Source organism: Thunnus thynnus, chromosome 4 (assembly GCF_963924715.1).
Source record: "Thunnus thynnus chromosome 4, fThuThy2.1, whole genome shotgun sequence".
Taxonomy (NCBI): domain Eukaryota; kingdom Metazoa; phylum Chordata; class Actinopteri; order Scombriformes; family Scombridae; genus Thunnus; species Thunnus thynnus.
The window spans coordinates 25,267,437-25,293,057 of record NC_089520.1 but is presented as its reverse complement, the minus strand read 5'-3'; the positions used below and the strand labels follow the sequence as shown (position 1 = coordinate 25,293,057).

General features: G+C 43.0%; 1 protein-coding gene across 4 annotated transcripts in view; it reads right to left on the bottom strand.

Annotated features, from left to right (window-relative positions):
• Positions 1-17,790, bottom strand: part of LOC137181837 (plexin-A1-like) — a 194,967-nt gene extending 177,177 nt beyond the window's left edge. The window contains exon 1 of one of the 4 annotated variants that reach the window (XM_067587888.1): positions 17,586-17,790. The gene's annotated coding sequence lies outside the window, so the exon portion shown is untranslated. The remainder of the gene's footprint in view (positions 1-17,585) is intronic. The other 3 variants (XM_067587889.1, XM_067587890.1, XM_067587891.1) reach the window with 3 other exon arrangements.
• Between the last annotated feature and the right edge of the window lie 7,831 nt (positions 17,791-25,621).

Below are 25,621 nucleotides of genomic sequence, written 5' to 3'. Positions count from 1 at the left end.
AGACTGTAGAGGGGCATCATTGCAGCTGATGCACAGAGTAAACACAAACTGAAACGCCACATATCACTCAAACACACACACACAGACATGGGGCTGGGGCTTTACCACAGTGGCGCCGGGGCAGGGCAGGCGGCAGCAGCAGCTACTAATTAAGAGTGGTTGGCTGAACAGCTATAGTTAGGGCTGGAGCTGGAGGGCTGAGGAGAATAGGGCAACAGGTCTGACACCATGTCTGTGTGTGTGTGTGTGTGTGTGTGTGTGTGTGTGTGTGTGTGTGTGTGTGTGTGTGTGTTACTAGCAGCCCCGGGGCTATAGGCTAGGGCCCCAGTTCAAGTCTTGCTGACTCAGATTCAACACTGCCTGTCTGGCTGCAATACTGCTGCTACAGCTAGCAGGGGGGAAGAGTGATTTGCTCTTTCACAGTCTTTTTTTCTACTTTCTCTCTTTTCTCTCTGCTTTCTCGCTCTTCCTCCTCCTCCTCCCTGTTCGCTGTGTTTTCAGTTTCGCTTCCTCTTTTCTGCTTTTAATTCCCTCGTTCCACTTTCCTGCCGCCCTGTCATTTACTGTCTCTCCCTCTTTCCTCCCCGCTTCCGCACACAGTCAATATGATTCAATAAGCTTTATTGGCAGCGAATGTGTTTGTGAAGCAGAGGTGGGGATTACTGTGGGGATCAAAACAGGAAATACATTTGCTTTTAATGGTGAGCAACTGATAAAACACTTCCTCAACATTGATACTCAGAATCAATCCTTTTCCGTCTGTCCGTCTCTGTTTGTAACTCTGTTTTTGTTCCCACGTGTGGATACTAGATGTTCTTGTTCTGCCGCAACTGTAGTCAATCAAACTTGTTGGACAACTCTGGGAATCAACAGCTCTACTGTCTGAGTGCATCATGCTGTGAAATGTAAACACAGACAAGACGGGAGACACTCGCCGTGGCCTGAGATATCCACAATGCCACTTTAACAGTAACTTTGACTGTCTACATTGAAATAAGAATTCTTCAATTCAATTATAATTATCATAAGAAGTATTTGAGTTCAATTTATTGAACAGTACAAAAATAGTCATCTCTAGCAAGAAATATGCACATATTTCTAGTGTGATCTAGAAAGCACTTATTGTGCACCTTATTCATAGGCAGTTTATTGCATTAAAAGAGCGGGTGACCATATTAAAACACATTAAAAAGGGCCTTGTGACAGTGTAAGAGGCTTGGCCTAGGCCTTAGTTATTTAGCGTGCTGGCTAATCCTATTGTTGTTGTCTCTGGAGCATAAGTGGCGGGCTTGATGTTAAATCCTTGCTTTTGTCTCTTTGTGTCTCATTAGCAGCCATCGAGCGCCTAAAATAATAGTCCTTCACATTTAAGTGTTGACCAGTTTTGAAAGTCAAGTACCCTTATTATGCATACTGTGAATACTGCGAGGTACACTGTGAATATCACATCAAACAAACTGTACATGACAGAGTATTTAAATGTAGTTCCCTATTGGACTGACTTCATTCAGCTATCGCTGCCTATCCACTGCATTCTCTGCATTCTTGAACCAGAAATGGAAAGTGACGTAGTCGACATTTGGACGCTTGGTACCGTGGGAAGGTTAACGGCAAGAAATCGGCGAGTTGCCATCTTTGTGCGTCAGGTCCTGCGGCACAACCCGCCATTCTCTTCTCTTTCTCAGAACTGCAGTTTACTGTGGCGTTGGATACACACAAACACACTTGCTCATTTGTGTTTGCAGTCTAAACAGAGTGTTTCAGGAGAGTGTGTCAGTTTATTGTTTGTCTCTTCCTCTCTCTGTGCTCCCTGATGTTTACCTCTGCAGAACAATGGACTGGCCTGGGAAAACCTGGGTATGGAAGGTTGATCCTGCGTGTGTGCGTGTTTTTTCCAACCAGGTGTTGTAATTCTGGTTGCATTTCCATTATTCCTTCATACTAGTTTCCTTGATACACTAAACACAGTTACTAACCTCCACTGAGTTGTCTGAGCATTGCGGCCTGCTGTCTATGTTTCAGCACAATACAACATCCACAAGTGGACAACCACTAAAGCTCCACACAGTTGGATTAGGACATCTCCCAGCAGACACAAGACCCTTTAAAATATGCACCTTAACCCATAACAACTTCTTGTGTCATGTAGGAGCTAGAACCAGAGTGCATTTTCTGTGTGCAGGCCATGCAACAGTCCTTTAGTGAGGGAACAGACTTGACTTATATAAGCCAAAACATCAAAAAGAGATTTATTTACAATACTATAATAAAGATTAAATGTTGTTCCAGCTGAGTAAAATGAACAAAAAGCCTTTAAAGTATCTCTTGAGCGATCAACTTTACTTATTTCCCCAGATTTTCTTGCGCGTACAAATCCTCTGAAAGCACCGATATTCATCACCAAAATACTATCAACACAGAGGTTTTGTCAACATCACCCAGTCATACTGCCATGAAACTTTTTTTTTTTTGTAAAGGATACCAACATGTCACTGACAGAAACACCTACTTTACCCTCATAATTAAATACAGGCACTTGTATTTTTAAAATGGATAGAGACACAAACACTCAGCGGAAAGGTCGAAAGGCCATTATCTGTAGCTACAGGCTGTTAATTTAGCCAGCCTTACATAAAAACCACAATGCCTGTGTGTGTGTGTGCGTGTGAGAGAGAGAGAGAGAGAGAGAGAGAGAGAGAGAGAGAGAGATCTGGGCCTCTAGCCAGCCAACAGTTGGGCTAACTGTCTCATGTGGGTTTACAACTGAGGCTAAAACTGATATGACTACTGTGGCTAGTGGACTGGGCCCTGACTGAACTACTTCAGTGTTAGAAGGTAAAATTAATACCAGTAAGTGTCCTTTTCCATGGTTCGCTTGTTTCAAAGAAGATAAATATTTTCATTATCAGTACAAGAAAGAGAGAACTCATGGTGTTTTCTGAGATGAGAAACTGTATCAAAAGAGCACATGTTATGATAAGTAAATGCCGTGCAGCCTCTCATTATGAGAGCTCGACACAGAGACAGACAGACGGAGGGAGAACAGAGAGGCCTGCACTGTGCCCATCCTCACTCTGGCCCTGTGCCAGGCCCACTCTGACAGAGGAGGGGAGACAAAGGGAGGGTGCTGTGAGCGTGTGTGTCTGTGTGTGCAAGGGGGCAAACATTCCCCTGGCAGGATCCCTGGGACCCGGCGGAGGGCAGGGTTCAGCCGCTGAAGGAGAGGCTGCGTGCCCGGCAGTCAATTAGCGGCTCGCATTTACACAACAAATGGAGCTCCCACGGTTTCTCCTATACGCACACACACACACACACGCATACACGCACACACACAACACTCATGAGTGTATCCACTCAGCGCTCATCAGCACAACGACGCAAGGTCAGAGAGATGGGGAGGGAGGGAGAGAGGGAGAGAAAGAGAGAGTTAGAGAGAGAGCAAGAGGCCGGCTATCTGCTGGAGTGGTACTCCACAAATACTAACTCAGTGGCTGTATCAGAAACAGAAGCGGGTCGCCGTGAGCACAAAGTAACAAAATCTCTACTGCTGAATACTGCAGCTGTGAAACAGCCATGGATATGTGTTCTCAAACTCCCTGAGCCCTTAGCCTTAGTACATTAACAGAAGAGATAACGGAAAAATTTAACTGCTGATTAAGTGCTGCAAGAGTATTATTTTCATTATCAATTAATATGCCAATTATTTTCTAGATTAATCAAGTAATTGGTCTATAAAATGTATGAAAACGGTGAAAAATGTTGGCAATAATTTCCTTAAGCCCAAGATGAAGTCTTCAGATTGTTTTTGTCCAACCAACAGTCCAAAATCCTCCAAAAGATTCAGTTTAAAATTATATAAAAACACAGAAAAGTAAAAAAAAAACCCACAACTGAGAAGCTAAAACCTTGAATCTTTAGCATTTCGCAACAATTTATCGCCTATAAAAATAGTTGCCAATTAATTCTCTGTTGATCAACAAGTGACTAGCTGAAATTTTCTGCGTTTTGTATTGTATGAATTGAATATTTTTGGGTTTGGACAAAAGCAATCTGAAGATGTCACCTTGGAGTCTGTAAAATTGTGGTAGCCATTTTTCACTATTTTCATACATTTTATAGACTCAACGATGAATTAAATAAATAACAGACTGATTCATTAATAATGAAAGTAATCTTTAGTTGCAGCCTTGATCAGTACACAAAGTTGGGGGACACAAGGAGACCTTTAACCGTCTGATAATAATACAGGTGAGGAATAAAACTGACAAATTACTGAGTCAAATCAACACCTCCCACCGCACACCTTTACATTACCTCCCTCTTCTAACCTTGATGACCAAAGTCTACCTCTCCTGCAACAGGTTGCCCAAATGTCTGTCTGTATGCAATTAGTGGTGCCCTCTATATGTAATTGTTCCCAAACTGCAACAGCAGAAACAGACAGCATCGTGAACTAGGGTACAACGAAATAATCCAAAACAGAAATGTAAGATATAAACTCTGTATGACTAGTCAGGGTGAGGCTACTCACCAGCTAACAATACAAAGCTTTCAGCAAGATAGACAAAGAGAGGAAGCAGAAAACAGAAGAAGAGAAAAACCCTGAATAGAGACAGTCAGGCGGAAAGTACAGGACAGGAGTGACAGAAGTCCCCTTCAAACATTTAGCTTCACCCAGAAACCTTGTGGAAAATTGCCATGTCAAGGTGATGTGTAAACAGGAGCTAAAGTCAATATTGTTGACTCAATAAAGTTGATCAGGCAATACCCTTGTCAGGAACAGGTGAAATTCCCTTCAATCTTTCTTTGTGACGCTAGCATGAAAAAATACAAACAGTTTCCAGATCAGGGAAGAAAAAGGTTACATTACACTTCCATGCCAAATGAGCAAACCAATAAAAAAGAGACTTTGGGTGCTAAATTTCATTCTGCGAGTTGAAATCGTAGGAAAACCTCAGTAGCAGTCAAACACAAATAACACATGGCATCTTCTGTCTCTGCTGTTGAACACATCTGACCAGCACGCCATTTGTTATGGCAAAAGAAGGCATCATCTAGCACTGCCATGGCAATAATACAGGTTTAAAACAAAACGAGAGAGAGAAAAAGGAAAGAAAAATTAATGGAGAGAGGGAGAGAGAAAATAACCCTGCAATGACTCAAGACATGTTATTGCTGTTGGGTCAACATGCGTTATCAGCTCTTGGCTATTGACCCTGTTCATGAACAAGATCACTTGCAGGTCCAAAAACAGTCATCTTTGGTGTTACCGCATATATAGAGGTTACTATAGCAACTGTACAATAAAGATTTATTTTTTACAACATCAGTAGAGTAGATAATGGCACCAACGCCCAACCTCTCAGCTGTAAATTCCAGTCTTCTCGATACTTACATCATAACTCTTGTAGAGCAGAACTTGTTGCATTAACTTTTAATAAGGTGACCACATAAAGAAGTCAGTCCGCACTGTCTGCCTTGTCGAATCTCCGGTGTGAAAACACTGTTGCAACCACTTAAATGACATTGAAACGTGATAATCCTGTTAAGCGCACAGAATTATACGAGCTCTGGTAAAATTCTGTCGTAGCAGTGGTGTGTACGAAGCTACAGCCGTGTGAATGACAATGACGAGCTGGTCGACCTTTGCATTTGCTTGGTATAAATGTTGGAAGAAAGGTTGATCATGTATACAACTCATTCTTTTTTTTACTTATACTTATATCATAAACTGGATGTTGTGGGTTTTTGTGTGAAGGGAACATAAGACAATCACCGTCTGTGTCTGTCTTTACTTCCCCTGCTCCTCCCAACCATCTGTCACCCTCTCCCATTGACATTCAGGTGAGAACTGCCCTGCCTGCAGACGGCATTTCTCTGTGTCTGTGTGTGTGTGTGTGTGTGGTGAGGAACTCGGCAGTTACGGTGGAAGCGGCCTGCCTAAGTTAATGGGAGGAGGATGTGGGTCTATACTGCTGTTGATGAGGTCGTGTGAGTTTGAAGTGTGTGTATGTATCTCATCACCGGCATGTCAGCTTCCTAATGCGAGCGTCTCTGCCAATCTGCCCTCCAGCCACTCTATCCATTCATCTCCCTGCCTATACATCAATCTATCAGGTACAATTATTAGTGAAACGAGACCAGTGGTAGATGCATGAGAGGTGACCTGTGCCATACAGCAATCAAACCCCAACCTGTCTCTCTCTCTCTCTCTCTGTTTCCCTGTCGCCCTCCCTCTCTTTCCCTGTTTCCCTGTTTCCCTCTCCCTCCAGCTGTGCTCTGAATAGGCCCTTAAATCACTCAGCCCGGGCGCTTTGATTTGTTGACCTCTCTGCATGATTAAACAGCCATTTTCATCACGTCCTCCATAGGAGAGTGACAGAATGAGCGAGAGGGAGAGAGGGGAAGAGACAGACACAACGATAAGGGAGGTGAGCCAGCCCAACCCGACGAGACCTCTCCGCGTTGATGATGTCAGACATTTGGATAAGAGAAGGCACAGAAAATTGAAACTCCGCAGCGCACAGGCTGGTGTGAATGTCACCTGAAAGTATGACACACAGTGTGAGCTCCAGTGGACATAGCTGGCATGCCTAAACGCTGACCACAAAGGACAAGTACAGCACAGAGTTCATCATCAGAGGAGATATGACAGGCTAGAGCTGAAAGATACGACCTTATATCTATATCACATCTACCTTGATAACGACAAAAGGTAATGATAGCCTTATTTAAAGTCCAGCATTATTTAAAGCAATGAATTACAAATTACAGTTTAGGATTTAGGTAGTTATTATCCTACGCAGCTCGCAGTGAACAGAATGCATAAGGTACAATTTATTTTTTTATGCCCTTGAATTACGTAGGCAGGCAGTATCTTGCTCAACAGAGCCTGTACTCTAAATATCACACTGTAATGTGGGGAGCTAACAAGATATCACAGGGTCACAATCATCGTGATTGTGACCAACAGACCTTAACACTAAATCCTTGAAATCACCAGTCTAAAGAGTGGGAGAGTTTAATTTCCTCCTCTTCCCCGAAACCAAACCTCTTGTCCGATAAAATCGCCACCCACTCTTAACATCTGTTTGGCTTCCAAATAAAAAAAAAAAAAAAAAAAGCCGTAAAGCTGGTGTGGCGGGGTGGCGCAAGCAACAGCAGCTGTTTCGATGCTGCCTTCGGTCCTTAATTAAAGTTTGACTCAGCTTCTCTGAGTTGTTGTCATCCTTCTTTCCCCAAACTCGTTTCTTTCTCTCCGCCCTGCCTCGCACACAAGAGCTTCTCTCCACAACGACATTATTTATTATTCTTTGGTGCGAGCTGGCTTGTTCTGAGTTAGCTAGTGCTGCCAAGTTCCCTCCCTCACTCCTCTGTTGTTGTCTTCTTCTTCTTCTTCTTCCTCTTTTCCCTCAGCCGTTTCTGGCCGAGGTGCAAGCTCTGGCATCATTTTGTTCAGATTTCTCCTATCCCGCCCTTTCACAAATCTAAAACGCTCAAGGCTTTTATGTTGATGCAGCTACAAGCAGACTGGGAGCCGGGCTACTTTTTGAAAATGTGTCTGTGCTGTGGCCAAGTTTGACTGCAGCGCTGATTGCCGAGGGCACAATGAGGTGTGCCTCTGGAATGGGCTAAAAAACAGCTTGCGCCCATGTTTTGTGAGCAGCACATGTGGCGATGGCTTTTATATCTGTCTACAATAGTAGTTTGGGAGTCATGTATAACTTGGAGTAACTGATTCCAAAATATGTTTCAGCTACATGATTTTCAGCCGCACCTCCTCCTCCTCCTCCTCCTCTGAGAATGTAACCTTTCTTTGGCCTGTTAAGTCTGTTCGAAAATTAATCTTCGGTTGTATGTCATTGTTTCGGGCTACAATCAGCATTCAGTGTTGCCTGAAGTGCCAGTTGGACAACTATTATCTGCCATTTGTCAGAGGGCAGTCTGCTGGTGCACTACGGGCTATGTCACGTTGATCTCAAGAGCCAAATGAGGTCACACTCGGGTAACAATGGAGAGTGGAGCCGATCAACCAGAAGAGCCACATTCCTCCACATGCAATGGAGACCAAGGAAATCATGGATCTTGGTGAGGCGGGGAGGGAGGACGGCCCCAAGAGAAAGAAAGGAAGCAACTCCTCCCAGCTGCTACGCATCAGCACATCACACCAGTCACAAGTTACACACCCCATTTCATTTGGAATGCGGCGGCCCATCAGGAGCTGAATGGTATCGCTGACGCATTCCTTCATGTTTGCTGGCTGGTTCGTCACATGCTCGGCCTCCTTATCCGCCCCAGAAACTTTACCAGCTGAGAGAACAGGACTTGCTGGGGCAAACTAAACAAGCGGCGAGCGACACTCGAAGACGCTCTTCACTACTCTAACTCACCTCACGTGAGAGTCACTGACCTGTGTGGCAGCTCCTGGTCAGGGGGAGAGGAGGCCGGGGTCAGAGGTCACTGAGCACAACTGGAGCCATCATAGGACAGCGATGTGTAGCTCGCGCTCACACCCACCTAAATGCCCCCTCCCCCATGACGCAGTAGCACCTCAGTGGTTCACCCCAGGCTGGGCAAAAAGCAACAAGAGGGCCCTGGCAATAAAACCTCCATGCCCCCACTCCACCTTTAAAGTAGGGATCAGTCTAACCTCTGACCTCCCTCTATCCTACCCCTCCTTCCAGTTTGGAGGCCACCTCCTCCACCTCCTCCTCCTACTGTTGCTGAGCCTCTTCTATTTCTGGCTACAATCTATACCCCACCCCACCCCCTTCCCGGCGGTCCACCATTGTCTGGTCTGGAGTACTTATTCCCAGAGTACCCCTGCTCTGCTTGCCTCTCCTCTGCAGGGGGTCGAGGAGGGAGAGGCGACTTAAAAGCACCCCGGGGCCTTGTGCCGTTGCGGCGTCGAGGTAACCCAGGTCTGCTAAAAGAATTAGGCTGAGCAGCCACCAACATTCTGCACAACACGCCGTCGAGTGGTTTTCCTCTTAACAAGCTATGTAAGGTTGGAAAGGGAGGGAAACGGGGGTTTTATGGTCCTCGAGCAGATGTTTCCACTGAGGGAGGAGAGGGAAAACAACCAATCTTTCTGGTGCATCCCAAAAGTCTGAAGATGTTGAATGTTTATGGAAGGTGCTCCGAGCTGCCTCACGGAGCTTGTAGGAGCTTGTAGTCCGAAGAATGAAGCAATGCAAAAGTCAAGCTTTTAGATCTCATTTGACTGAGGTCTTTTTGCATTGAGCTGCCCATGAAATGTCAGTGTTATCATTAGCCTGCTAACCCCACTAACCTTTGGAAAGTATTTGCATTGATTTGCAGGAGGATAGTATTACTGGGTAACTGTAGCGCCTGTGAATAGAGAAAAGTCCCTTGTACATGTGTCTATGGTCGACATGCTATGCAGTGGCACAATGCCAACACACAATGGAGGCCAGACACGGCGGGCTACTCATCACTTCTCCCTCTTTAACCCTTTGGGAGAAGCACAAAAGAGGGAGTTGACAAAGGGGCTGTGAAAAGAAAAAAAAAGGTAGGAGAGGGAGGAGGTGTAGGATATTCTAGGCTGCTTCAGCACCGTTTTAAAAGAGAGTTTCAGATTACATTTGTTGTTTGAAAACTTGAATTTGGCTGCACCATAAGCATGGGGCAGTGGATGCCAGGAATGCAAGCTATTTCTCAGAGAAGGACATAACACTGATGAGGGCTGTAGAATAAGTAGCCTTATTCCCAGTATGAGGATCCAACAGGCTTGCAATATTATGTATGTTCCAGTTTTCTTCAACATAGCATTTCTGTGGTTCTTCTAGACATCTGTTACCAGCACCTATCAACTGTCATTTGTGCGACAGTTTCAAATAAACTAATATCGCTTTCGGTCAGAGCTTAGAAAAGTTTTGAGCTGGCCTCAAAACCTGACAGGTCCCACTTGGCCCTGCTGTGAAAAAGTGGCTACTGAGAGTTTTAACGTGGGGACGTGAGAGGCTGGGATGTGCTCCAAAATGATTTAGGGCTAAAGCTACTCAAAATCTACCCTTCTTTCTACAGCTGAAGTAGGATTGCATAGTGGATTTAGTGGGCTAACTGCCGGTTCTGTTACTCTGAAAAACTAAAATGTTTTTTTCCTTTATTGACTGGTTTTCTGTGAAGTATCTGTGTGTCTGACCTCACCAAACACGAACACACACACACACCAAACTAGCCAGAAGCACCAGCCCACATCTAAAGAGTGCCAGGCACTCAGGGGAAAAACGAGTGGTAAACAAAGTGAATAAATCAGCACTTATCGCCATCTGGTAAACACACATGCAGGTGCTGACATCAGAGAGCGTGGTTTATGAGCCACGGAGCACGTGTCCATGCGCGAGTGTGCACAAACATAAAACAATGTGCATCTGAGGGGGTAGAGAGGAAGAGTGATCCTACCTGCGTCCTACAAACATATACACGTGATTTTTATCTGTCCATCACTGCCGAGGGCGACGCCAACGAACCAGTGACCTTTCTAGAATGAGTCGACCTCTCTTCCGCTAATGTGGAGGTTGTTGCTGGCCAGCCCTCAACACTATCACAGTAAAAGGGCCAGACAGAGGCGGCTAGCTAGCTGATTTATAGGCTAGCCCACTGCCATGCTTTCCCTGGGCAAGTGGCTCTCTTTAAAGGCCCGCCTTCTATTGGTCTTATTTACAGGGCTGGGGAGTACAGACCTCCTGAATTATTTAAGATTCCCCTTGGTAAACACAACAGAAACCAAGAGGGTGTGTGTGTGTGTGTGTGTGTAAGGAGGGGGGGGGGTGAAGGATAGAAGACAGGAATGAAGAAGTGGGAGATACAGAGTCTGAGAAAGGGGAAAAAAAATAGTGAGCAATTATGGGTTGCTGCACCATTATCATTAATCACAATAATAAATGTCTATGTGCCTGTGTAAACTCTTCCCTTCCCCATCTCCTCCACAGTGCAGAGTGTTACCTTATATTCAACACGTGGAGTCCCCATACACACACGCACACAAACACTTTCAGATAGCATCCTGTATATTTTCCTCCTGTACACAGCGCACATCAGCAAATGCACACTGACGATGCACTGCTTATCTCAATGCAAATACATGCACAGGCACACACCCACAGTGCGCTGCCTCCTCTCTCACACAGTGGTTCTCATTAACAAGCCAAACATGCCTGAAGAGGCAGACAGACTCTAGTGAGCACGGTAAACAACCAGTAGGCTCCCTCATCTAAACTGAGACTATCTCAGCATCAGCAACTCACACTTTCTGCTGATGATACTGACAGGCTGGGCCAGATACAATCCATTCCAAAGATCTGGTTTTTTACACTGAACCAGTGGAATTCGGTGTGTTTGGCTCAGGGGCACCTTTGGGAGACTAACGTTGGGTATACCTGATGGTCCCGGCAACATCTCTACATCTATGTGCGCTCATATTCTGACATGACTGTGTGATCAATACTGTAGCTCTACTGTAGTGTGTACTCACGGAACATCACAGGCTAATCATTTTCAGTTTTTAGTGAAACACTGAACACCAGATTTTTGCCAGATTTTACGCCCCCACAGTGTTCATCACCACGGTTTACTATGACTAAATGACGTCCTTTGGAGAGGAGTACAGCCCAGAAACTGCTAACATCAATAAAGACATGGAGAGAAATACAAATGAGCTGGTGATTATGCACCAAAATCTCTCTACGCAAGTAATAACAAACAAGAAATGGTTAAACTACAGAGTAGTTGCCCATCAAAAAATTTCTCACATTTTTAAATAATTAATTTTTCCAAATAAACACTGATACATCCCAAACATTCCCAAATAATAGAAGAAAATAATGAGTCCTGTAGTGTACCATTGACCACCTGCTTCTGACTTCAAGGTAAGTTGAATGCTGAAGCGATCTGCAACTCTTCTTCACTACCCACGATTCTTACTAGTTTGAGAGGAAGTTGCAAAACTGATCTGAGATCCACCTAACAATAACTATTATGTGTAGTGATTTTGGAAGATTAACTTTAAGCAGGAAAAAGAATAGAAATGATACGGGAATAACCAGAATAACTAAAAGCACTGAGTGTGGCCTCCCCTGCAAGTTGCGCACCTTAGCAATAAAATTAGAGTACAATACAGATGACAGTATAGGTGTTGTCTTATGTTACAGGAAGGAATTGTGACTTCCTGATCAATAGTAAGTCCCAGCTCTTCTTCACAGGAGGGAATGGAACAAGAGAAGCCGTTTTTTTTTTATGTCGACGCAAATCAGGGACCCAAGCTGCCCGTCTGACTCGGTGTCTGAGAGGAGATGGACAGAATGCTGACAAGAGCATTAGCATGCCAGTAAGGAAACCTCATATGCTGAGGCTGTGCCCACTAGCAGCAGGGGGCGGTGGGATTTCTACTCAAGGCCACCAGGTCAGAAGTGGAACCGGGGTCAATGCTGCATCTTTGGACCTTCAGGCAGAACCTTCAGGACGACTGTAACTCAATCTCGGTGTTGACGTGCCAGAGGCTGAGGGTCAAATGCAACCAGTGACAGTGTTTGTTTCTTTGGTTTGGACGAGAGCCCATTCTTACAATTATATGCAAAGTCAATTTGACTTTACGAGAAAATGAATGCGATGCAGCGCTCCCGTCAATACACCACCAAGTGCCTGCAAAACGGTGAACAAGAAGTTCTTTGCGCCCTACTTAAGTCAATCTCGTCACTCTGCTTTACAGTTCAACCAAACTAATCAACAACCCTTTGAACAAAAGGAGCCCATGTAAATTCTGTTCCCCAACAAGCGGCGCAGACTACAGTGGAGATGGAGCTTATTTTCAATTTGCAGCCAGATTAGCAGGCATGTTTTTGATACTGTCAGAACGGCAGAGAGATTTTTCTATTCCAAGTCGTCTTGAGTGAGTGGCCTTTTTAGTGCCTGCTTCAAAAAGCATCCCCCGTACCCGAGCAGCTGTCACTTTCAGCAGGCACTGTGGAGGACGGAAGCGGGGGAGGGGTCCTTTGAAGGAATGGTTAAAAGTGGGCGATAAAAATAAACTGGGAGAGAGGAGAAAATTAATTATACATAACAGACAGTTCACTTGGATGAGCACGACAGAGACAGAGAAACTAAGGCTGCTTTCCTGAGAGAGAAAAAAAAAATACAATTTTCTGGCTGGGAAAATTTCTGCTCTGCCACCACAGTGGTCATATTTATTTGGCTACAGCTGAAGTGAAGAATGCAACAAGAAATCTTTTTTTAAGAAGGTCAAGGCATCAAACAATACAAACCAAGCTTTCATTTCACATTCTCCACACTGGCACTCACTTCATGCATCCTCTCTAATTCCAGCAGTTTCCTGGGACCAAAATAAAACTGCCAGCCTCGAGCGCACCCTCCTTTTTTTTAAAAAAAAAAAAATGTGATGAAGCTTGGAGATAGCGCAGTCTGCCTTTAAATTCACTTCTTGATTGGCACTGATGAGGGTTTATGCTGCTGGCTCACCTGCAAACTCACCTCTTGATAAAATTTGTAATGCACCAGCTCTTTGCGGTTCAACACCGCCCACCGACTCTCAATTCCAGCATCTTATTCGGGCCAAATGGAGGTCATTCCTATTTGAGCAGTCAGTCAAGACAGGCCCGCCAGGTATTGGCGAGTGAGTTTATTTCATATTAAGGCTTGTCGGCTGGAGAGGTGTTAGCACCATGAGAGCTGTGTGTGTCTGCGTATGTGTGTGTACAACAGGGCCTTTGGGTAGAGCCCTGCTGCTGTTCCCTCTTTAGTGCGTTTTAATATTGCTGCTGCTGTGTGGCTCCTCGCCTCAGGGCTCCACTCAAACCCCATAGACTCAGTCAAAACACTCACATGGAGAGAGAGAGAGAGAGAGACACAGAGGATGGGACAAGGCTCAGACAGAGAGGTGACGATATAGAGAAGTAGGAGAGAATGTTACAGAAATAGAAGAAACATAAAACTGATCTGATATATATATATATTAAAAAAAAAAGAGCAAGAGACAGGATGAGCGCAGAGTGAATGAAACGCACTCAGAGCAGAGTGCCAGCGACACAGCGCTCCAGCTAACCTCTTTAGCAAGACTGACACAAATGAAAACTTATGTAATAAAAACATGCAATCTCCACCGGCTATGATATGAAAGCAGATTGTATTACAGTGCCGCCGTGCCAAGGAAGCCCTCCATCACACACATGGGTGAAGATTTTACACTAAGGTGCCCCCGACACACTCTGACATATACTCTATTTCGGTTTGGGATGGGATCCTCTTTCACTTGTAGTAAATGCTTCTTCATGCATTGAGCCAAAGAGCAGCAACTGACAGGGACTGATGAGTTATGAACACCAGTACTCCCCTCAGAAATGTACCAGGGAAGTGGTTGAGGAACTGAAACGGGGGAATTTTTTAGACTACTGGAAATTTTGCAATATATACAAGGAGTCTGGACGCAGTAAATGACACTGGATGATGATGCAAGTATGACTAGGCCTTACGTGTGCATGAATTTTTTTCTCCAGAAAGGGAAAGATAGAGATGGAGGGAAGGAGGAGAGAACCAGCATGTAACTAGACAGTTAGTAAGAGAACAGAAGAAAGAGAAGACAGATCAGGAAAAAACGGAAGGTGAGCAAAAGGCGGAGAGAGGTGGCGCGGAAGGAGGGAGGTAGATGCAGACAGCGGTAGGCTCCTGACAGAAAAGGAGGGAGAGAAAAAAAAAAAAGGGAGAGTGAGGGAGGAAGACGGTGAGAAAGTCTGAGTGGCAGCATGAGGCTGGAGGCATAGAGAGAAGGCGAGAAAAGGAAATGCCTGAAGATGAGGTTGTCACACTGGTTTAAAATGTCGAACAGTAAGGGGAAACTGGAAAAGGAGCTGGATTTTGCAGTCTAGCACCACACACACACACACGTACACACACTGTGAGGGTGAACACAGTCTATATATCGGCTCGCTGCATGAAAGCAATGAATCACAGTACAGTATACCCGGAAGAATACAGTTATGCACTGAAAGTCCTTTCACATATATAAACAATTTCAGTGAACCAGTGAAGTAGTTTTTCACTCCAACTGAGAAAATCCCGCGTGAGCTTGATGGAATCTAACTCAAACCCTTCATTGATATTTGCACTAAAACAACCTTTAGGGCCAGACTTACAACGCCAAGTCGCAACTCACTTCTCACTTGAGCACAGCTTCTTGTGCTTTGTCATCCATCTACAATCTAATTAGACCTTAAATACGCCGCTCACTGAAAAGTCCAGAGGAATGCGACGGGGGTGGGGGGGGGGGGGACGAGCCACACAAAAGCAGGACCAGAGGGGTGCAAAGTGCACATGTCAGCTCGAATTCCAAAGTTTGGACATCACAGATTTTACCCTTCACAGCGGCAGACAAACCGGACGGGGCAGACTTTCAAAATTCATGACACCGCTGGTCTATTGTGGGCAGATCTGTATCATAATTAGGGAAGATTGAGGCAAATTGCTTGCAATTTTCTGGCTGGGTTGCCAGCTTTCATGTGAAATGCAAGGTCACAGTTTTGCAAAAAAAAAAAAAAAAAAAAAAAAAGATGGATAAAAGTGGAAACTTAAATTTTGATATCATGAAGTATAGATATTTTTTCAGATCAGCCATTGTATTGTGATTTAAGTATGTTGTTTCAACACCTGTGCCAGCTACATGTTTTGTTTGTTTTTTTTAAAGTGTGCTTATACAGTCCTCACACAAAGAAAGCCATATCTTTGGTTACATTACTGCCACTCCTTGCTATCAGTCACACACTCACACTGGAAAGTGACGCTTGGTTTGATTGAACAAGTCAGGTACCGCTTCTGTGGTGCGGTTGGAAAGATGTCAGTCTGTCTGGAGCTCAATGATTTAGAGCTGTGACTGGGCACCACCTCTTAAATAAACACTCATGTCACGGTTCAAATCCCACATCATCTAGTACATGTGAATACCGGTCATCACATTGAACTGTCAATGAAGGGGCTGCTGCTTGACTGAGCAGAGGCAAAATTTGGGTCATGTCACTTATGATAAAGAACTACAGTTGTGATAGTGCTCACATTACACCTATAGGGGTGATCAGGTGGTGCCATAGAAGAAGAAATACACCAGTGACCCACCTTAAATGCACAGCAGATACACTATAAGACCCCAATATTAATATTAAAGGAATAATACAGTGATTTTATTATCCATAGGCTCTTGCCTCTCCCTCCTTTACCTCAAAAAAAAAATGTCTAAGCGCTTGTTCATCCAATATGATTCATGAATACATGTTTTTTTAAAACGGGCTCCAAATGAATTCACGTGGCGTGCGGGGTCGGGGTGGGTAGTTTAATTTGGTTAACCGGGATTTGATTAAAAAAAAAAAAAAAAACAGAACTGAGGAGAATCCGATAGAGCAATGAGAGCATTTCCAATAGCTGACAACCAATGCGCACTCAACACACCCACAGACAGCCCTCGCCACTCCATCCCTGCTCAAAAGGGGAATTCAATTGCTGTCGAATAACAAAGCTTACAAATTGCCTCTCATTCGTTAGCAGATTAACGCTCTTTTCACACCACACCAACACTATTTCTAATTATTTCAAAGCTAATAGGGGAATCGATTTTTTTTCCCCCAAAAGCAAGCAGCACCCCCCCTCCTATTCCTCCTCCTCCTCTTCCTCCCCCTAGAGAAATCCAACACAACTCCTCCCTTAGGTCCATTTAAGAAAGCCGGGGCAGGCTACATTCAAATATGAGAAAATAAACAAGCATGAAAGCAAATGTTTAATCTCAAGCCATGCAGCCTCCTCCAGTCTCCCCGGACTATTTATCCAGGCGACAGTGAGTGTCAGCCCTGTGAATACCTGTAATTATGTATGGTGGTGGAGGCATTCCTCCTCTGAGGCAATGCAACAGCTATACGCACAACAAACACACGTCCAGGTGCTCTTTCTTTCTTTCTTTCTTTTTTTGTAAAAGACTCCACATTTTACTGCAAGACGAAGCTTTTCCATTTCAAAAAAAGTCACTGCAGCCGATGTTCTCCAACCAGCCAAAAACTCACCTCCTCTCACTGCACCAAATCCGAGCTTACTTGTAAAAAAAAAAAATACAAAATATTTTTTTTAGTTTCAAGCGCCAAGTGCTGAGATAATTAGAGAAGAAATGTGCAAATTAATTAAGTTCGTTCGGCGCCTAAAATATCCGCAGTTTGGTGTGGATCAATCCGACTGGTGGTCACACCGGGGCGCACATTCACCACACCGCTCACCGAGAAACGAGCCTCTACACACCGATACACACACCTCAATAGCAGCATATAAGCGCTACACTACATGTCCTCTTCATGTCGCGGGGTTTGGTTGAAGCCTCAAGCTCCTCAAACTCGTGGAAGACAAGGAGAAGACAACGAGGAGAAGCGGAGGGGGAAAAAACACAACGACAAACTCAACCGCACGGAGCAAAAAGCAAAGGGGGGAAAAAATGTAACCTAAATATTTCATCCGGCTCCACCAAAACCCTGCTGCTTCCCACACGAAAAAAAGCCCTGCGCAGGAGTTTTCACGGTACTTACAGGTTAAGTGATCCTTAGGATAGATATCCTCGCCATGGTTTTAAATTCCAAAACTTGGGGACATTTCCACTCTGGTCACGGAGTGGCGGTGCTCTCTCTCCGGCGGCTCCCTGCGTGTGAATGGAGCGGAGAGGACAGGAATGCAGCTCCGGCTCCAGGAGGAGGGGAGGAGGGGAGGAGGGAGGAGGCGCTCTGCTGCTGCAGTACCTCCCTGAGCCCCTAGAGGGCGCCCCGGGCTGACAGCTGGTATGACAGGGACTTGTGTGGTAGCTTTTACATTTCATAAATACTAATAAGTAATCCCCTTTCTACACTTTTACTGTTTTTCAATATGTTTCATCTTATTTTATTTTATTTATGTTTTATATTTTTCTTGAATTAGTTTCACTTTTTTCTGATTTTCTCTGTATTTCAGTTGTATTGTGATTAATTCACAGTCTGAGATGCCTGTTTGAACTTTTGTATAAATGGATGGTGGACTGTATTTATATAGTGGCTTTCTAGTCTTCTGACCACTCAAAGCCCTTTGCATTATATGCCACATTCACCCATTCATACACACATTCATGCACTGATGGCTGAGGCTGACATGCAAGGTGCCAACCTGCTCATCGGGGGAATTTTTATTCATACGCACACACACACACACTTACAGACTCACACACCAATAGCACAGCCTTAGGGAGCAATGTGGGGTTCTGTATCTTGCCCAAGGACACTTCGACATGGATTGAACCACCAGTCTTCTGATTAGTGGACCACCCGCTCTACCTCCTGAGCCACAGCCGCTCCATAGTAAACAGTGTTTATTGAAGCACATTTTCTCCCTGTAAGGTGAGCTAAGTCCAACCATCAAAAGCAGGGTAGTAAGAGATTATCCAAACTCTGTCTTGTATTCTTTCACTTACATTGGCCATATTTAAGGTATAATAGTAGTTGACAGAAAGAGTGAGTGGCAAAATACAAACTGATGATTTTTTTTTTTATTGTATACAATAGCGAATTCTCCTCCATGCCTCATCTTGACACAGACCACCTGAGACGATTTAAAATAGCTTTTGGGAGTCTCACAATCATTGTAAAAATATTCACAGAAATGATCATAATATTGAAAATGGAAACCAGTCACCAGAAATTAAGGCAACATAACAGAGTAGAGTGTAAGTACAGTAAGTTAAACATATTCTGTTATTACTCAACCTTACCTTAGAACCAAACTCAAAAATGTGTATAAAATAGAAAAATAGACATTGTTGAAGCCTTCTATCATCATCATCATCATCATCATCATCATCATCATCATCATCATCATCACCACAAATACATTTTAAAGCCCTTTTTTAACTCAAAGTTAAGACAAATAAAAGACAGGAACAAGGTTATATAAGAAATGGACAACAGCAAAGGAAAAACAAAAACAGTACTGTGTGTTTACTGTTTTTGCAATATTATATCATTATATTATATTTGCAATATTTAATAGTGAGTAAAGCCCTGTTAGGCACAGTTTAGCCTCAGTGTGGTGCAGAGAATTGGACACCTGCAGGTTACACCTATAACAGAAACTTAAATTTACAGTGAATGGTGTTTAAAATAGAAAATGCCTTGGAGACAATGAGAGACAGGTTTGGTTGTGAGCTCCAAAAAACAAGGCGGGCTCCTAATTAAATGAGGAGGCCTGAGGCCGGCCTGTCGCATCCCATCAGCTGACACATTCACACCTACTAACTTCCTCTGAGTGACACTCTGATGACAGAGTTTGGATACAAACTGAAGCCGCGAGGCTATCCAGCCAACTTTTAATTCTTACTCACTGCTTATAATATGCAACCAAAAGACAGTGAAAGTGACTTTGAAGGCTGAATTTCAATATTCATCACGCAGTCAGTGAATATCAGGAGCTTGGACAAAGTGTGTTTTGGGCACTGTTCCATGATGTCTCTGCAGCAAGGCAGCTTTTGGGATAACTGAGTTATTCAAACAGGCAGCTCGGGTTACCAATTGCACTCAAGAGAGCAGAGAGCAAGATCTGGCACTAACCACACCACCTGGCTCCATGCGCTCTGTGTGTGTCTGTGTGTGTGTGTGTGTGTGTGTGTGTGTCAGAGGTAGGGAGAGGAAATGTGTATTTTTGATTGAGAAAGATAGAGACATGTATGTGTTATGTGAATACAAGAGCAGCTAAATTTCAGTACTTGCCAGAAATGTTTCCCCTGAGTCTATCACACCACCCAGCTTTCGATGGTTTTCAAAAGCCCACTGTCTGCCATTAGAAATGGTTGGTTTGGCCTTAGTAATATGAAGAGATTAGCCTCACTTACCATGTGAAAGGCCTCTGGACAAAGCAATTCTCTATCTCACACTAAAACACTAACACATTGATTAGCTCTGAGTTAGTGCAGTTCACGTTGGTCCAGTTCCACTTCAGGCCTACTGTAAGTTCTCATGGGAATACTTTTATGGAGCACAAAACATATCAGAGTACAACATTAGCTTTATGCAAACAAGCATCAAAGGACCGCATGCAAAATGAGCAGTTGATTCATTTCTTGTTGAAAAGCACGTGTGTGTTGCATGCTACTCAGTCTCGTATTATACATCAAGATAAAGACACAGCACCTTAAAGATGTTTAAATAAAACACTTTTGCCTTTCTATATACTTCACTACAGTGTACAACCAAAAGTTGTTTTGCATACAGTGCTCAGTGATGTTTTTTTTAATGAGCCAGATTAATCTTGGCTGTCATGATTTGACTAGACAGTGCACAGGCTGAGCAGCTTGGGCTGAAAGCACAGAGAATATTAAATAAATTTACGCATTGCTGTTTGGTGGTTTGCTGCTGTTTTGCTCTCTATTTGCTTTTTTTATTCATGCACTATTAATGGGCTTGTGTTTGGCAAGAAGAACAAACATTTTAAGTGAGCAGAGAGATACAAGAACTGACTGATTGTGGAGAGAAAAGATTCCCAGTTGTCCTTGAAAACACACACAAAGAATACACTAACCTGCATTTGTACAGACCCATATGCATTCAAGACTGTTTGCGTTAAGACTGTGCAACCACGTACACAAAGCAAAGTCAGAGGAAAACAGATCCATTCACAGATTCTACAGCTTTTATGTCTACTCTATTTGAATAGTGAAGAAATAAGAAATACAATGGACTGTCCTCACAGATCATGATGTCATGCATCGACACAAACTTGTGTTTCTAGCCATTCCTGATAAAAATACAACACACCAACAGATAATACCAAGCTCTAAAAATAAACAAAAACCCCTGTGTTTTAATCCTCAAAACCTGATTGGTTCCTCGGTGGTCAATGCACCTCTTTCACTGCTCGTGGAACTCGATCCCCCTTACTTAAAAGCAAAAAAAACATCTGATCTGTGCCAATTAGGTTAAACTAATCAGATTTGAGCCAGCGGGTGAAGTGCAGGTTTGGTGGCCTTGTAACCTGAGGTGGCACAGCACAGGCTAACCAGGTAATGATCCATTAATTGGCTAACAACAAGATGGCTTGACCGTTTGGTAGAGCAGTTACAGGATATCATCTGGCTAAACCTGTCTGATCTGTTTGTACAGTCGCTCCAATCCCATTTCATCTCTCAGGATGCCCTGGCCATTATGGAACCACGCCATCTGTACACACCACTGCCAGATCAGGACAAAAAGAAACTTCTTGAAATAACCATTTGAGTCCATGATAAGATGTTTAAACTGTTTTCTTTCAATGTGCAAGCACTGACCAACATACTAATCACAAGGGAACAGCAGTCTCCCTTTAGGCCGTCACTGGCTGTGTCTGCTGTGCATTACTGTACTTTACTACATAGTGATAGTGAGTAGTATGAACAAACTTTTTATGTGAAAGGTATGAATATTGCAGCAACACAGATCCCACAGTCACTGGATGATCAAAAGAGCCATCCCATAATTCTCTACACTTTGTTGTTGCCATAGCAATGAGCCGGTGCGGGGATATTTTTAAATCAGGATGTCTGACAGCTTTCACTGAAAAATGCAAATTAAAATGTGTACATAATTGCATGGTGAAATGTGTCTTTAGCAAAGGAGCTACATAATGAATGATGAGAATTATGAATTATTTCATCTGAGTTGTTCTTCCTGTGTTCTAGGCTGACTTCACATCAGTCTAAGTGTGGTAGCTAGAACTCTGTGATAATTCAGTCATGTCATTTACGGACTTTCACTGATGTCATGATGATCACATTTTAGCTTTACATAATTCAAATTAATGATTCCAAGCAAATTGTTACAGTTTTAAATGTATGTATAAGTTTGATCTGACGTAATGCAACAGTAGAACACAATACATTGCACTGAAGGTCAATTTAATTCTTTTATTTGTGACTTTGTAGACATATCTATTCGGTGTGATGTAAATCAATTTTTTGAAAAATACTTTTGTTAATACTGTGATACTGATTTCAGTCATACCTGCAAGCCACAGCGGTAGTAACATAATGCAGTCTACATAGTAAATAGAATGCACTTCAGTATTCAGTGGATACCAATAAGGTGGGTGAAATGTCAAATTTCTTTTTTTATTGATCTTAATTTTATTCCAGACCAAATGACTTTGTTTGCTTCTCAAAAATGATATGCATGTGATGGCCAATAACGTTGTTGTAGTGTGGTATCAATTTATGGTAAAGAGTGTCTAATAAGAGATTTATTTATGTACAGTGTGTTGCAAGTTATTGATGTGAAAGATGATAAAGCATTATATGTAAGTATATCACAGAATCTTATCTCAAAACATGGACTCATTAGCAGAGTCACTGATGAAACAGTAGCATACGGAGACATCAAGTCATTAGGGGATTAAGCAACTTGGCGTAGGCGGAGGTTAAAGTGTTTATACATTTTAAAGTTATGCATATGTTACACGTTTGAAATAGTAATATCTTATGTAAGGTAATATGAGTTAAGAAAATTTCCACCTTAATTATTCATCCAGAGTACATTTCAGTTGTGGGAAACCTTAAGAGACTCTGGAGACTTGTTCTTTAAATTGCTGCAACCTTATAGGCAGGCTCATTGGTCATGATTTAATGTGCATCTTTTCATAGACCTCAATTATCAATTAACTGTAAGTGTACACCACTGGGAATATCCTCAGTCGTGTCCGCCATATTAACATCCATTAGAAGTGAATCACCTGTCTGCGCTTGAGCTCCTCAGCTGCTGAATGTTTTCCTCTGGGCTACAATCTGTCATACTGGGGAGAAAAAGACTAGTGAGATAATAATTTGCAATTGCTTGTGAATCATTTTCAGGTGCTCATAAATCTCAAAATTAACAATTTGGATCACATAGAATGAGTGGTAAGCCTGAAGACTGATTTCTCTCATTTTAAATGTGGCAGGAGAGCAGGACCACCATGGAGATATAACAAATTTGGAATGTCATTGATCATCTGATGGACCTCAGTAAGCATTAAAAACATATGCTAGGGGTCTCGTGTAAATTTAAGAACAGCTCAGACCTTTTAAGTCAAAAAACAAGGCTCTATAATTGCAGCGAGGAAAACAGAAGTTCGCCATACCATAAAGCTCTTCTGAGTCAATTAGCGACAGAAGCTCTATCATGTATATAATTGCCATCAAAAACAATAATGGCTTTGATATTACATGAATAGAGCAACATGATTAGAAGCATGTTGTACCAGAAAACACACCTCCAATTATGAAAAATAAGATGTCGCACTTCAAACACAACACTTAATTTCCCAGGTGCTGTTTGTTGAGTCAGGAATGCCGGCAGTAGGCTACTTTATGCTAAGCTAGTTAGCAGCTCTGCTATCCCCCCCCCCCCCACCCTCCACCCACCCACCTCTTTTAGGAAGCTTGAAAGAAGGTACATAGATATTTGGTTGGGAAATTTTTGAAGTACCCAATCATAATTAAAATCTAGGTGAGGTGAACAGAACCTAATTAGCTACAAACAGCCTCTTTGTATCATCTCTCGGCTGCCATCAAACACTTAATGTGGCCGGCTTCTGATGTGTGCGCCTTGGGGTGTGCATGGTAGGGAGACCAGGAAACACCAGCCTTTTGATTAAACGCCACACATTTCATTATGATCAAAAATTACAGGAACTTGTGTCGTGACTTTCTTTTGATTTTGGCTGTTTTCCCTCCACTTCACGGCCATGAGATTTGGAGGACAATGAGGAGAGAAAGAGAAAGAGAAGTGAAGAAAAGGGAGCTTTGATGTTTCTAGTTGTTCAATTCATGGCTGCTTTTGTAGATGTCCTCTAAGAGTTTAGCTCACTTTAAACTACACTACTTTTCTGCTCAGTGTGTGGGCTTGAAACAATATTATAGCATATGGCTTAAAAGTGATCACAAAGCAATCCTCCCCCACCATGTCAGAAAATACTTTACCACATGCTGGAGCAGTGTGGTTTGATATTGACTGAGTTCCTATTGAGATCCTTATGCAAAAAAAAGTGTTTTCGTCATAAGTGCTAGATGTCAGCTAGCATGAATGAAGCATTAGGTCATAAATATATACTTATCCATGCTAGCTGCATGGCTCCAGGGATGCCTATGTTGATAAGTCCACCACTTTGGTCCCGACTGAAATATCTCACAAATTGCTGGATGGATTACCATGAAGTTTGGTGCAAATATTTGTGTTTCTGGACTATGTGTCTTAATGATTTTGGTGACATTTCCTCTAGTGCCACCATGGGGTTGACACTTGTGGGTTTTAGTGAAATATCTCAACAGTTGGATGCATTGCAATGAGATTTGGTACGTCCCTATCAAGATGAATTGGTATAACTCAGATTATCACCAAATACCCACAGAACTAACAGCACTCCCATCAGTCTCAGCTGTACTTTGTATTTAGTGCCAATTACACTAGGACAGTGAACATGAAACACTATACCTGCTTAACATCTGCTATGTAACATCTGTCACTGTGAACATGTAAGCGTATTGACCTTGGCATTAAACTCAAAGCATCCCTGTGCCTAATTCAAAAACTCAAAGAGCCGTTAGGGTGGCTAGACTTTTGGTCTTGTTTAATTAAAGATAGTAGAGTACAACTTTACAAGCTCATTCTAGCTTTCATAAAGTCATTTTCTTTATGGCAGAAAATTAATATTGTTAATAATATATTTGATCAATAAAGTATTTATCAAATGTTGTGGTAAATGATTATCCAGTAAGAATGAACTTCCTCATTCACCCTCAGATGCCTACAATATTTTGAATGCTTTCAAACAGGTAAGATGAGCTTCATGATTAGTGCTGATCTTGGATCAGCTCTGTGTTTTATATTATAATGAATGAGACAGTTAAGGGATCAGTGATCCCAGATCAGTGCTTTTACTCAGGGAGACTCGATACATTTTGGTCTATTTCCTGCGTACCCGTGGGAGACATCATGTCAAAACACCTACTTCTAATGACTGCCTACTTTGTCTAGCCCATTCCAAACCAGGGGCTCTATGCCAAGCTTTTGCCCATGCCAGACTTTGGGTCTCAGTGACAGTAACTGTTTTAGTCATATCTTGGCAGGTATGCTTATGCTAAGGGTTTTAGTGAGCAGGAAGTTTGGGGTTTGGCTGGTGTTATATTAACAGGGTCTGTCATCTCAGCTGGGCCCAGAGCTGAAATCAGATCCCGCACACCTCTCTGCGTAACATTGACGGATCATGTTGCCTCTTGACCACTGAGAACTTGCAGAACAATACTAAAACCAAAGATACACATTTAAGTTCATAAAGGAAATGTTGCACCTGTGTCTGCTGATTCATTTTTCATGTGTAGCATCGAGAATGTTTGCAACAAGGCGCTACTGAGGCCATTACAATTCTGGAGCTGATTTGCAATGATTATGCACTGAGTTAAGTTCTCAGTGAAAAACATAAACGGTGAATGTTCTCACAACGCTGTTCCCCCAAAATTACCTGCAGTTTCATCACCTCCCGGTAGCTGAGGTTTTTGTCATCAGTGGTGTCACAGCACACACTGTAGCTATGTCTTAAGTCT